We start from the raw sequence: 12,084 nt of genomic DNA on the forward strand, positions 1-12,084 counted from the left end.
AGTGAAACCAAATGATAACCATGTCTTCATTTGAAGCATAAAACATTATCAAAAAAAATATTTCTCAAAAAAACAGCATTTGTAGTTGATGATGAAAAACATTCTGCATCTTGCCAGCAAAATTGAGCACTACTGCAAAATAAACCTAAATTAGAAGGGAACTATCATTGTCTTTTGTCTTAGTGAGTACATTACCTAATTTATCCATTAGGGCAGCCATCTAAACTGTTAAGTTGAAATTGCTACTGCTTTGACTAGTTTAGCAAGCTGGGCTAATGATAGCTAGCTAAGTAATTACATGAAAATGAAGCTAGGGGCCCTGGTTGTTTACTAGCATGCTTGGCTTACCTGGGACAGATGCCCGTGCAGAGCACAGTCTGCAGCCACATTCAAGGCAGAACTTGTAGTTCTGCCCACATTCACTGCTGCAACTGGGGCACTCCATCTGCCTCCCTCTGGGCAAATACAACACAACACAACAGAAGACAATGATGAGAACAGGCAATTCAGCCAAGCAATGCTCACTTTTACCAAACACTAAAATGTAACATTATCAAGCCTGGTTTTGAAACCCCCCCCCCCGTTTCTGGTTGGCATTTATATAGCGCCTTTATCGAAAGCGCTGTACAATTGATGCTTCTCATTCACCAATTCATACACACACTCACACACCGATGGTGATTGGCTGCCATGCAAGGCGCCAACCAGCTCATCAGGAGCATTTGGGGGTGAGGTGTCTTGCTCAGGGATACTTCGACACAGCCCAGGCGGGGGATCAAACCGCAACCCTCCGACTGCCAGACAACTGCTCTTACTGCCTGAGCCATGTCGCCCCACCGGAAGTATTGAGTGACAATCTGGCAAATACTACACAAAACAGACAGGTGTATGTAAGCCAGTCATAAGTAACATTTGGTCTCATGTGCTGGTCAGCTTGCTGACTTCCCCCTCCTGGAGCATACATTGTTAGCCCCCACCATTGGCACACATGCCTGTGGGGGAGAGCTAGAGAAGGATTCTTAGAGGCGCCTTCTTGGGCCCCCCTTTTCTCACATTCCAGAACAGGAATATTGGAGATGGTATAAAGATGTTTCATGATAATCCCAGGTCAGAATATGTTGATGTTTGGTGTTATTCTGATTGGTTCAGTGCGACTGGTGTAATGGTCTAGTTTTTGTAACAGTCTACCATTGATATCATAACCATTCAGGAGCCGAGGGGAAACTGGGCAAAAGCTCTCTCTGTAGAAGCCATGTGTTTTTGCCCCCTGCCTGGTGGGCCTGGCTGTAAATTATAGATGGGTGACTCACTTTTAGGGTCAAGAACTAAGGCCTGGATTTCGGAGATAAGGAGAAGAAACCAAACAGTCTGGGATGTCTCCTTTCCTTTCATTCACCCAAATCAGGTTTATCCCAAAGGTATATTACCATGAGAGGCACAAAGACATATTTACAGCATAATGCAGTTATCATGAAAACTCCCAACTACAGCATTCATAGATATGATGGGGCGGCCTGTAGCATAGTGGTTAAGGTCAGGAATGGCTGCCATTTGTGAGGGGCCTGAGAGCTGGGGTTTCAATGTTGTTTAGACTACCTGTTGGGGAGTTAAGATGTATGAGTGGTCCAAGGCCAGTTGGGTCATGGGAAAAGAATCCTCCCGAACATTGGTGACCTCCCTGTGACCCCATACCTGGTCACTTCCAAGGGGGAAGACTCCGGACAATGCCACAGTGCCCTCATTTGGGCACTGCTGTCATTACACCGGTGACTGCTCTCTTAGATTAAATATTCAAAACTGCTATTAAGATAGTAAATAGACCCGCTAACACCTTGAAAACATTGCCCATGTGATCCTTGTATTATTGCATTAAGTCTTATGTAATGGTAACAGGAATTGCATGTAAAATGGATAATCAGGAGGGAAGTTTCATGATAACTGCAACATAATAAAACATAAGGGTAATCTGTTTGGTATGGATGTGATCTGATAAAATCAAGGAATCGGATGAGATACATTTCATACCAAATGGAATTTAATAAACTATAGTTTCAGTATCCCAAGGGAAAACCTACACGTCCTCTCTTGGTAATCATCTCATTTTCCCTACTCAACAACCCCCAACGGTGGGGGTCTAAATTCCAGATTTGACCTCCCCTCCAGGTTGATTTATGGCACTGCCGCCTGGTTTCAAACGTATGATTTGGCATAAAAGCAAGGGAGACAGACCAATCTGGGAAGATCGTATTCGACTTCCCACACAACATGTCTTGTGTATGTATGTATGTATGTATGTGTAGCAGTGGAAGATCGTATTCGACTTCCCACACAGCATATTGTACGTGTATGTAAGTATCAGGAAGATCGTATTCGACTTTCCATACGGCATATTCTATACTCTGTGTTTGTGTGTAGTCCAAGCAGGCTAGGTATGATTATTTACTCTATTTCTATTCTTAATTTGTGTATTTTATACTTGATTGTGATATTCTAAAGCTAATAACCTACCTGTCTGCGAATAAACTATTTTGTTTGTAACTTGTGTGATCTCCATGACTCTAATTCATCTTGTACCTTTTCAGCCTAACTGAATACTCAGGGGGAAATGGTGGCCGAAGACCGACCGATCGGCGGGGCGGTACACCTGTGGTAGTTCTAAGCTGTGCGGCCAGCAATTTCTGTCCCTTAAAGGGTCGGGTGACGCACGGCTCTTGTGATTTGGTGCGAAGGGAACCCTTGGGCGTTATGGCGCTGGTTCCTGCCAAATTAGCTCTAAGGAGCCCAGTTAATGCTACGCCAACCTGGGCTCGCAACCATCATGGCAGGTTTGCATGTATTGTGTTGACTGGACCCGCAGCCTCTGAGTTCTCCACCGAACTGAGATTTCAGCAGTAATGCTAATCCCGGGAGCATCTATTGAGTAATGGTGGCGCAGGTACAAGTCGAATGTAATCACTCCCGAGGTCCGCGTAAGTTGCAAACCCAAATTTCTAAATTATATTTTAAATGGAGTCAGATAAACGAGTAAAACTATAGTAACCACTAAGCGTACAATACGGCCCCGTTTGAGAACGGAGAATATTAAGAATTGTACTGATCCGTTTCTGGCCAGCTATAAGCGGGATATGGGGCAGGTCAATCCATATCCGACCCATGGCAACGGACCCAGTATATTCTTAAACATAATTGTGCTCTGTTCTTGTACGGAGGATAATAATTAACCCAACTAATGTTCTCCCAGCAACGCCAGAAGGACAAGCACGCAAAACCCCCTTCGGCCCCCGCTAAATTCCGTCATTGGGTTAGCTGTGGGGTTTTACATGTATATAGGGAGATAAAGAGAGGAAACAAGAATCCGGTGAGTACAACAATCAGGAAGTGGAACACAGGTGAAACAAATGAGAGGGAATGTACAGGTAGCAGTTGAAATTGTACTTCCCTCTAGGGTCTTTCAGCGCACTTATCCCTGGTTATGGGTATGCACTTTGTTGTACGTCGCTCTGGATAAGAGCGTCTGCCAAATGCCATTAATGTAATGTAATGTAATGGAATTAACTGACAGACTGACTTCTAGAAGCACAGAGGCAAAAAAACCCTCCGACTGCCAGAAGACTGCTCTTACTGCCTTAGCCATGTCGCCCCCGCGTCTGCCTCCACTACATGTCCTGGTGTTGAAGTTTGATCAAAATGCCCTTATTGAAAATCAGGAATGATGAAGTTTGATTTAAATACTTTCAGAATGAAGTGCAAAAATACCCTTTCCTAAATGTTACTATATATCTCTATACTATATTTCAAATGCTGTTTAGTACTACAATGATAAGCCATACTGTTTGAAGAATTATTATTAATTATGTTAAAATGAATAAGTCAGTCATCTTGAGCAATTAGAACTGTGTGTCTGTTAAAACACATTGAGCTGCAAAGTACAGTCTGTTTAATGAAAGTGCAGAGAACACTTAATCAGGTGTTTACAAACCATGGCATTGGATGCGGCCTGTTTTGACTCTGTGATGCAGCCCAAGAGATGTGGGTCTTTGCAAAGAGTTGAGTTAGTGATCACCAGCTTAATTTGCCTGCATCATTATATAGGCGAAAGGTTAAGACAGCTGAGCTTTCATAGAGTGACAGAAAATATTAAGGCGGGTTAAGAGAGACAATGTGATGATTTATGACAAATGATTGGTTAGCTATAATGTATAAAGACTAGGATACTTCCTTCTGTTACTTTGGAATTCTCTGATCTCTGGAAGTTTTCTGGAGCGCACAGACTCCCCGGATTAATCTGTTTTATTTTTAACTAAAGATTTATAATGAGCAACTACTGAGTCTGAATATTTTTTCTACATCATTGCTGCCAAAACAACTTCACCTACGTAAAAGGGACGAGGAGGAAAAGAGACAAAAAATATTTCCTCAACACTGGCATGCTACTCCACACAGTCACCACTCTCTGTGTGAAAAAATACTTGTATCTGTGAGAAATTTATCCTTTGCCAGTTTCCATTTATGCTCTCTTGTTGTGCTAAACAAACTCACCCTGAAGAATCACTTTGCTAATTCCTTGAATGAATTTAAAAGCCTCAATCAAATCACCCCGAAGTCTCCCTTTACTGAGCTTAGTCCTCATTACTTTTATCTCTTATACATGGAATCAATCAGGTTTCCCTTCTTTGAACCTTTGTAACATCACACTGTTACAGCAAGAAGAGTCAAAGCACCTTGTACAAACTGTAGAAATGTGAGGTTGGAGATGTAAAAGAAACCAGGTAATTCCCTTCCAAGAAAAGTAAACCGAAAATAATTCTTTGCATGTCTGAAAGCGTTGAGACTAGATTAATTTAGCAGACGGTGTGATCCAGAGCAACTCACCTGGTTTTTGAACAATGGTGCCAAACCAGACTAATAACAAGAAAAGACATGTTGCATCACAAAAGTACAGAAATCTGTAGAGTCCTTGCAAATTGTGATTATCCTTCAATCATGAGGACATGAAAGCTTCAGCAAGTGCAAGTAAACGGGTCTACTGAAAAATACATTGAAAATGTTGCTGTTGTCTCGATGGGCCTTTAGAGTAAATACTGTAGCTGGGCCACTGAAGATGCAACATTAAGAATAAGGTGTATGGGAAAATTCACAGAACAAAGGATCTCCCACCTAAAAGCATGATAAACAATCACAAGTCAAAATCAGACTCCACCTTGATGAGCAGGCTGGTTCCTCCAAAACGTTTGATGATTTATGCTAAAAGTGTATCAATATATCCATATTAAAGTATGATATGTACCCTGTATAGTTTCAAACTGATTAACTGCTAAATTGTGCTAGAATTACACAGTGAGCCATATGTAACCGGAGTTTAATAAAAGCAGCCAGCTGGGGGGGGAGGCGTCTCGAACTGTCAAGGACAGGGGGCAGAGCGAGATATGACTGTACAGCTGATTTCTCCGGAACTCTCAATGTTTTATGCCAGAAGTGTATCTATATGTAAGTGGCTTATAATCAATATATCACATGTACACTGCTTGTTATCCAATGAAATGAACAAAGAACATTAATCTTATTAATGTTAGAAGAGAATAGTAATCAAATGTTTAGTATGTCTGTATATGTTCAATGATTTACTGCTGATAAGTTCGTGTTAGAAGCGCATAAGTGACCCATGTGTAATCTAAAATTGAGTAAAATAATTAATATGCTGCAAAAAGTACCAAAAACGATCTATAGGTCGTAGAAAGTTCTGGAAAACACTATATAGTGAATAGCACTGTGTTTTACATGATTCCTATGTTAATGATTCCATTTAGTGAAAAATACAGCCTACAAAGCAAGATGTATGTAATAAAATCCTTTTTTGTTCTGGAAATCAATAGGGCGATTCGCCTCGATGGTTTCAGAACAGAGAAGGTAGCGCTGCCAAGTCAGCTGATGGTTTAGGAGGAGTTAAGATAAGAACAGTGTGGGTGATTGGCCACAATGATGTTTTAACGGTGTATAAAATGGGTGTAAAAATGGCAGTCCGGGTCCATGTTTTTGGTCCGGCTTTATGCACTTTATGCTAAATAAAATCTGATTTTCCAGAACAGCTTGCTGCCGTGGTGTCTTTTCCCTCATGAAGATGTTTTTCGACAAATTGGAGATTTGGACTTGTCGTTTCCTAGAAACAACAAAGGCCGGACCACAAACAGAAAATGCAGTATTCTGAAATAAGCTCAAACCAAACTGCAGCTAAGGGAAGTGAGCAGTTCATTGAGATGATGAAAAAAAGACTAGAAATAAATGCAGATGTGGTCAATGTAGTTAACACTACACACAAATCTAGGTTGATATATAGAAGTTAATTTCAGACATCGTGAGGGCAATCTCTGATATCAAATTATAGAAAGTGCTTTGCAATTATTGCTGTGAGACCTGTTATTCAATTTAAGGGGGCAATTACTGTTTTATTCAACTTTTCATTGTTTGATAACTTTGTTCATTAAATCAATGAAACAATCATTTAAATATTTACTCAGATCATCAATCATTTAATATTACATTTTGTCTGAAGATCTGAAACCATTCGGTGTGAAAGATATGCAGTAATGGAGGAGAGCAGGAAGGGGGAGTTTTTACGGCACTGAATGCACATTCTCAGCTCAGGTATTTTCTAGTTAGTGTTGCATTAACACTGGGAATTTTCTGTGCATGTATGATAAGTTGTGAATAACACCAATGATGCCCTTGTTTCATTTGCCTCCCATGTCCTGCACAGTCCTGTGCGATAGTGCTTGTCTGAAGCTGTTTATATTAGCCACTAATATGAAGATGTTTAATTTAGCTTCACTTACCTATAAAATCTCTTCTGTAATCAGTTCAGCTGCAATGTTTTTTCTGTGAAAAATAAAGCAAAGTGTGAAGATGAAATGAAACTGATGCTCCAAGCTGAGTGCCTTTAACAATGACCCAACAGTTGACTGTCAGGCAATGTTTTTGGTTTGGTTTTGCAGTCTTTCTTGGAAGAGCAGGTGTGGCACCTCTTGGCTTTACTTCCTGTGCCTTTTGGTGGGAAAAGGACCAGGTTCCTCCAGTGGTAAGATCTTCACAGTGAATGCTGTAGAGGGTACATTTTATAATCCTGTTTTAAGTTATAAAAGCTTTAAGAATTATAAGTCCGTATAAACTGATACATTATGGCATTGTACAAAACTGCTGTGGTGTGCTGCCAGGGAGTGGTAGATGTCTGTGAGACTTCCTCTTTCAGACCAGAAATTGAAATACGATTGGGTGAGAGGTTTTGCCAACTGAGAAAGAAACACGTTGATCCGAAAATCCAAACCGGGTCGAAACAGAACAAGATGATAATACAAGAGGCAGTGGTCGAAAACAAAACAGATCCCAACGGGTATCAAACAGAATATAATGCTGGAATTATTAAACTAGTAAAACAAGTTGGATGGTGAACCAGTGGTGAAGGATGTTATCTGGGTAGAACTGAGATTCCCACAAAAAGGTAGTTTCAGTCAAAGCCAATGCCAATAATTAAAAGAGAGAGAAAGAAAAAATGGTAAGAAGAAGGTGAATTGGGAAGGTTTTAAATGAACGCAAGGCCAGACGTTAGAGAAGGTCCCATGCACACTATCATCGGATGAAAACATAGCCATCTGGAAGAAGCTGCAAGTCACGCCGTCCATGGCGAAGATCCGGCCAGAGAAGGTATCAAAACAAGCCAAAGCCGCCGCCCTGTCGACTGAACTTCAACTGCACCAAGGACAGGCCAGGAGGGGGAGAGAGAGACGTTATGGAGGCCAGGGAGGAAGTCAACTCCGCCTGTACAAACCCCCAGGACCAGACCATATGTACCCCCAGGATCAGACCATATGTACCCCCAGGACCAGACCATATGTACCCCCAGGATCAGACCGTACGTACCCCCAGGACCAGACCGTACGTACCCCCAGGACCAGACCATATGTACCCCCAGGACCAGACCGTACGTACCCCCAGGACCAGACCGTACGTACCCCCAAGACCAGACCATATGTACCCCCAGGACCAGACCGTACGTACCCCCAGGACCAGACTATATGTACCCCTAGGATCAGACCGTACGTACCCCCAGGACCAGACTATATGTACCCCCAGGACCAGACTATATGTACCCCCAGGACCAGACCGTATGTACCTCCAGGACCAGACCGTACGTACCCCCAGGATCAGACCGTACATACCCCTGGGACCAGACCGTATGTACCCCCAGGACCAGACTATATCTACCCCCAGGACCAGATGCCTGTCACCAATGTGGAAAAGCTGGACACGGGGCAAGAGTAATTCCTGTAATGTCCTGCTCCAATTGCCCTCTTATATTTAAAAATGTTGTTATTGGGCAAAAAAATTTACTTTTTTTTTTTTTTTCAGCCAACAAGTGTAAGACGGAAATTATTAGAATCTGGCATTGTCACTCAGGGCGCTGGTCAGCTTGCTGGCTTCCTCTGGTACTGTGGCAATATGTGGCTGTAAAGTAATTTAGCCCTAGGAGCATACACCATTAACCCCCACCGTCTCTGCACCCATACGGGCAGGAGCCTGTGGGGGAAGACTCAGGCATCTGTTTTCTTGAGAAGCTCTCTTGTCCCAGGGTTTACTCAGGCCTCCAGCCGTCAAACTTTTTACGACAGGGGAAACATCCTTTACGGCGCGGGAAGGTTTCAGAGGACACGGCCTGTTAGGCCCATTATTCCCTTCGACCCCCTTTCTTACTCCCTCCCTCTCAGATCTCCCTCTTCCTCAGTCACTAAATGATGTGTACAGCACTGGATGTTTCATGACAAAGTCAGTTTAGATCATATTCATGTTTGGTATTATTCTGATTGTTTCAGTGCGACTGGTGCAATGGTTTCATTTCTGCAACAGCAAACCTTGGACATCATAACCAAACAGGAACCAGGGAGAAACTGTGTGGAGCTCTGCCCCAGTGAAAGCCATGTGCCTCAACCCCTGCGTTTCCTGGGGAGGCGTGGCTCCAAATTCCAGATGGGTGACCCATTTTTAGGGTTAACATCAAAGGCCAGATTTTGGATTTAAGGACAGTAAACTAAGCAATTTGGGAGGATGCAATCAGTCTCTCCCGTGCACTCCGTGCACGTAATTTGTAGGTACAGGGTGTCTGTAGCCAGACTCCAGTATGTAGCTTTTATTACCCGGTATGACTTTTAAGACTCCGTAATTTGGTTTCCTTTCTAATGCTTTTATATTGTATTTGGAACTAGTTTGTAATTACGTATGTAACCTGCCTGGGAAAATAAATTGTTAAAACATAGCTAGGTTGGTCTGCTTGGGTCCCTAGGCTGTAAACAGATATACCCAAGAGTAGCTATTCCTGCGACCTCTGTAATGACTACAGATAGCTAGTCAGTTCGTGAGACGTGCACATAACGCGCGATGTGACATGCGGCGGTACCAGCAAAGGATTGTTCAGATGAGTAAATCTCAGTACAGGATTCCTATAGCGATCAAGTCAAAATTATCAATAAGAAATCTACCTAATGTGGATAACTAATCTAAATTATTATTCAAATGGAGTCAGATAAAACAAGGTGAATGTATTGGCCCTATTGTGTAGATTCCTGGTCAGCCCGGACCAGTAAAGAGCGGAAGGCAGAGTGGTACTACTGCCTTTGTATCGTGGTTAATTTATTGGCTGATCTAGAATCTCCGCATAGGGGCCACTAATTTTTAACCCTATTAGTATTCTTTCAGCAACACCAGAAGGACAAGCATGCTGATACCTTCAGCCCTCGCTAAATTCCGTCGTAGGGTTAGTGTGGGGTTTTACACATGCATCCGTGGCCAGTGCATCATTTTTATGTGGAATGGAAAGCCCAAAGTAAAGTTTAGCTAGCTAAAAAAAAACGAGAAAATGGAATAAACTACTAATAAAAAGTTTTTTGCCACCAAAGCTTCACCATCGCCCAGTGATGAGAGGGAGATGTTTAGAGGCGTTAAGAGACATAGTGATGGTGAGGCTCACAAAAAAATCCACCGCATTGGCAATCAAACTGCACACATTCTCCCCGTGTCTGCGTGGGTTTCCTCCAGGTACTCCGGTTTCCTCCCACAGTCCAAAGACATTCAGGTTAGGCTGATTGGAGAGTCTAAATTGCCCATAGGTATGAGTGTGTGAGTGAATGGAGTGTGTGCCCGGTGATGGACTGGCGACCTGCCTAGGGGGTATTCCTGCCTTTCCCCCAATGTATGCTGGGATAGGCTCCAGCCCCCCTGCGACCCTGTTCAGGATAAGCGGGTTCAGATAATGGATGGATGGATGGACATTGTAGTTGCTAGAAAACTTTCACTTTTCAGCCAAATTTAGCTATTTCTCCTTAAAAAGTACAAAACACATAGACTCAAATGCCCCAGGGGTATACTGAATTACCTGTGGTGTTCTCATTAGTGCTATGAGAGTGTCTAGAGGTGATTACATTTAGAACAGGAAAAATCATGCGGATCTAACACATTGATGATTTGTTCGTCTGTTCGCCAGAACGAGAAACATGCAAAGCAGTTTGACTATTAACATACTTTGCGGAGACAGGGAACAAAGTAAAACCAAACACAGTCCAGCTGGCACAATCTACAGTTAAATACCTGGGTCATAATGTCTCTGCAAAAGGGAAAACATTAGGTAATGAGAGAGTGCAAGCAATTGCTCAAACACCTAAACCCATAACTAAAAAGCAAGTCATGTCTATTCTAGGAATGATTGGCTTCTGTAGGCAGTGGATCCCAGACTATGCTGAACTAACTTAACCCCTATGAAACATGTCACATGGCCATAACCAGACTGTGGTTTGGACAGAGGAAGCTGAATGCTCCTTCAAGAAAATAAAAAGAGAGTTACAGCAGGCCCCTATGTTGGGGCTACCTGACATGGAAAAAGCATTTACACTGACAGTTGGAAAGCTATCACACATTATTCAAACGCTTGGATGCTGTAGCAAGGGGACTTCCACCTTGGCAGTATAAAATAAAAATAAAAATAAGAACACACCCTTGTCGGTCACATGATTATCAGACTACACTTAAAGATCAAGAAAATTGACATAAGAAAATGGCTACACCGAGACTAGCTTGAATACAGTGTCATGATTTTGTTCTTGCTCTCAGCATTTTACTAACTCCACCCGAACACTGGATGTGTTTAGCCGCCTGCAACTCTTTTAAACGGTAAGCCTTGTGGTTATTAATTTACTTTGATACCAGCCCTGGCCTTCTTTATTAGTATGCAAAATATTGAATGATTTTGGGGTATGTCTGAATTTATTCGGTAAGAGAGAAGGCCTGTGTAGTCTATAGCCTTTTTCATTTCACCAATGCTGTAATGACGCGTGTGTATGTGTGAGGAAGTGAGAAATAGAGAGAGGAAGAGAAAGAGAAAGAGAAAGAAAGAGAGGGGGGTAGAGAGACAGAAAGAGACTTTACACACACGTTTTGAGATTGGAGCTGCGTTGGGGCTTGTGTGTTGGTCGTTGATGGGAAACTCATATCATCAAGCATAGATTGAATACTCAAACGGCAGTTAGCCGAATGGCCTCCCATTAAATTTGCTCTGCACCTTGCCTGAGAGCAGTGACAGCTGCTGCTTCTGCAGTTATGGCATCCGCTGCTCTGGCTGCCCCATGCAGTGTCTCAACATCCTGTTGAAACTAAAGACAGCTCACTTCTCACCAGCAAAAGTGCTGCACTACCAACATGTTTTGCTATCACTACCAAATGTTACCAATCAAACGATGCACTGTATTAACCTCCTAAGACCTGGCGTACACATGCGTGGACTCCACATTTTGGGCTGTACAACCATAATACTTCATTCTTAAGACCGAGAGTCCACATATGTGGACATCATTTTTCTCAAAAACTACATCATGTCAAAAGATGATGCTTAGTTTTTATACTTATCAGGTCCCAATAAGCCCAAATAGCAAAGAGAAATTAAAAATGCATACCAAAAAAGAGTACGGGTCTTAGGAGGTTAAACCCGGCTACTCTTCTCCACACAGCAGATGACGGAGAACCACATGATTGTTTAGGAGTAATTGACCA

Source organism: Conger conger, chromosome 12 (assembly GCF_963514075.1).
Source record: "Conger conger chromosome 12, fConCon1.1, whole genome shotgun sequence".
Classification (NCBI taxonomy): Eukaryota; Metazoa; Chordata; class Actinopteri; order Anguilliformes; family Congridae; genus Conger; species Conger conger.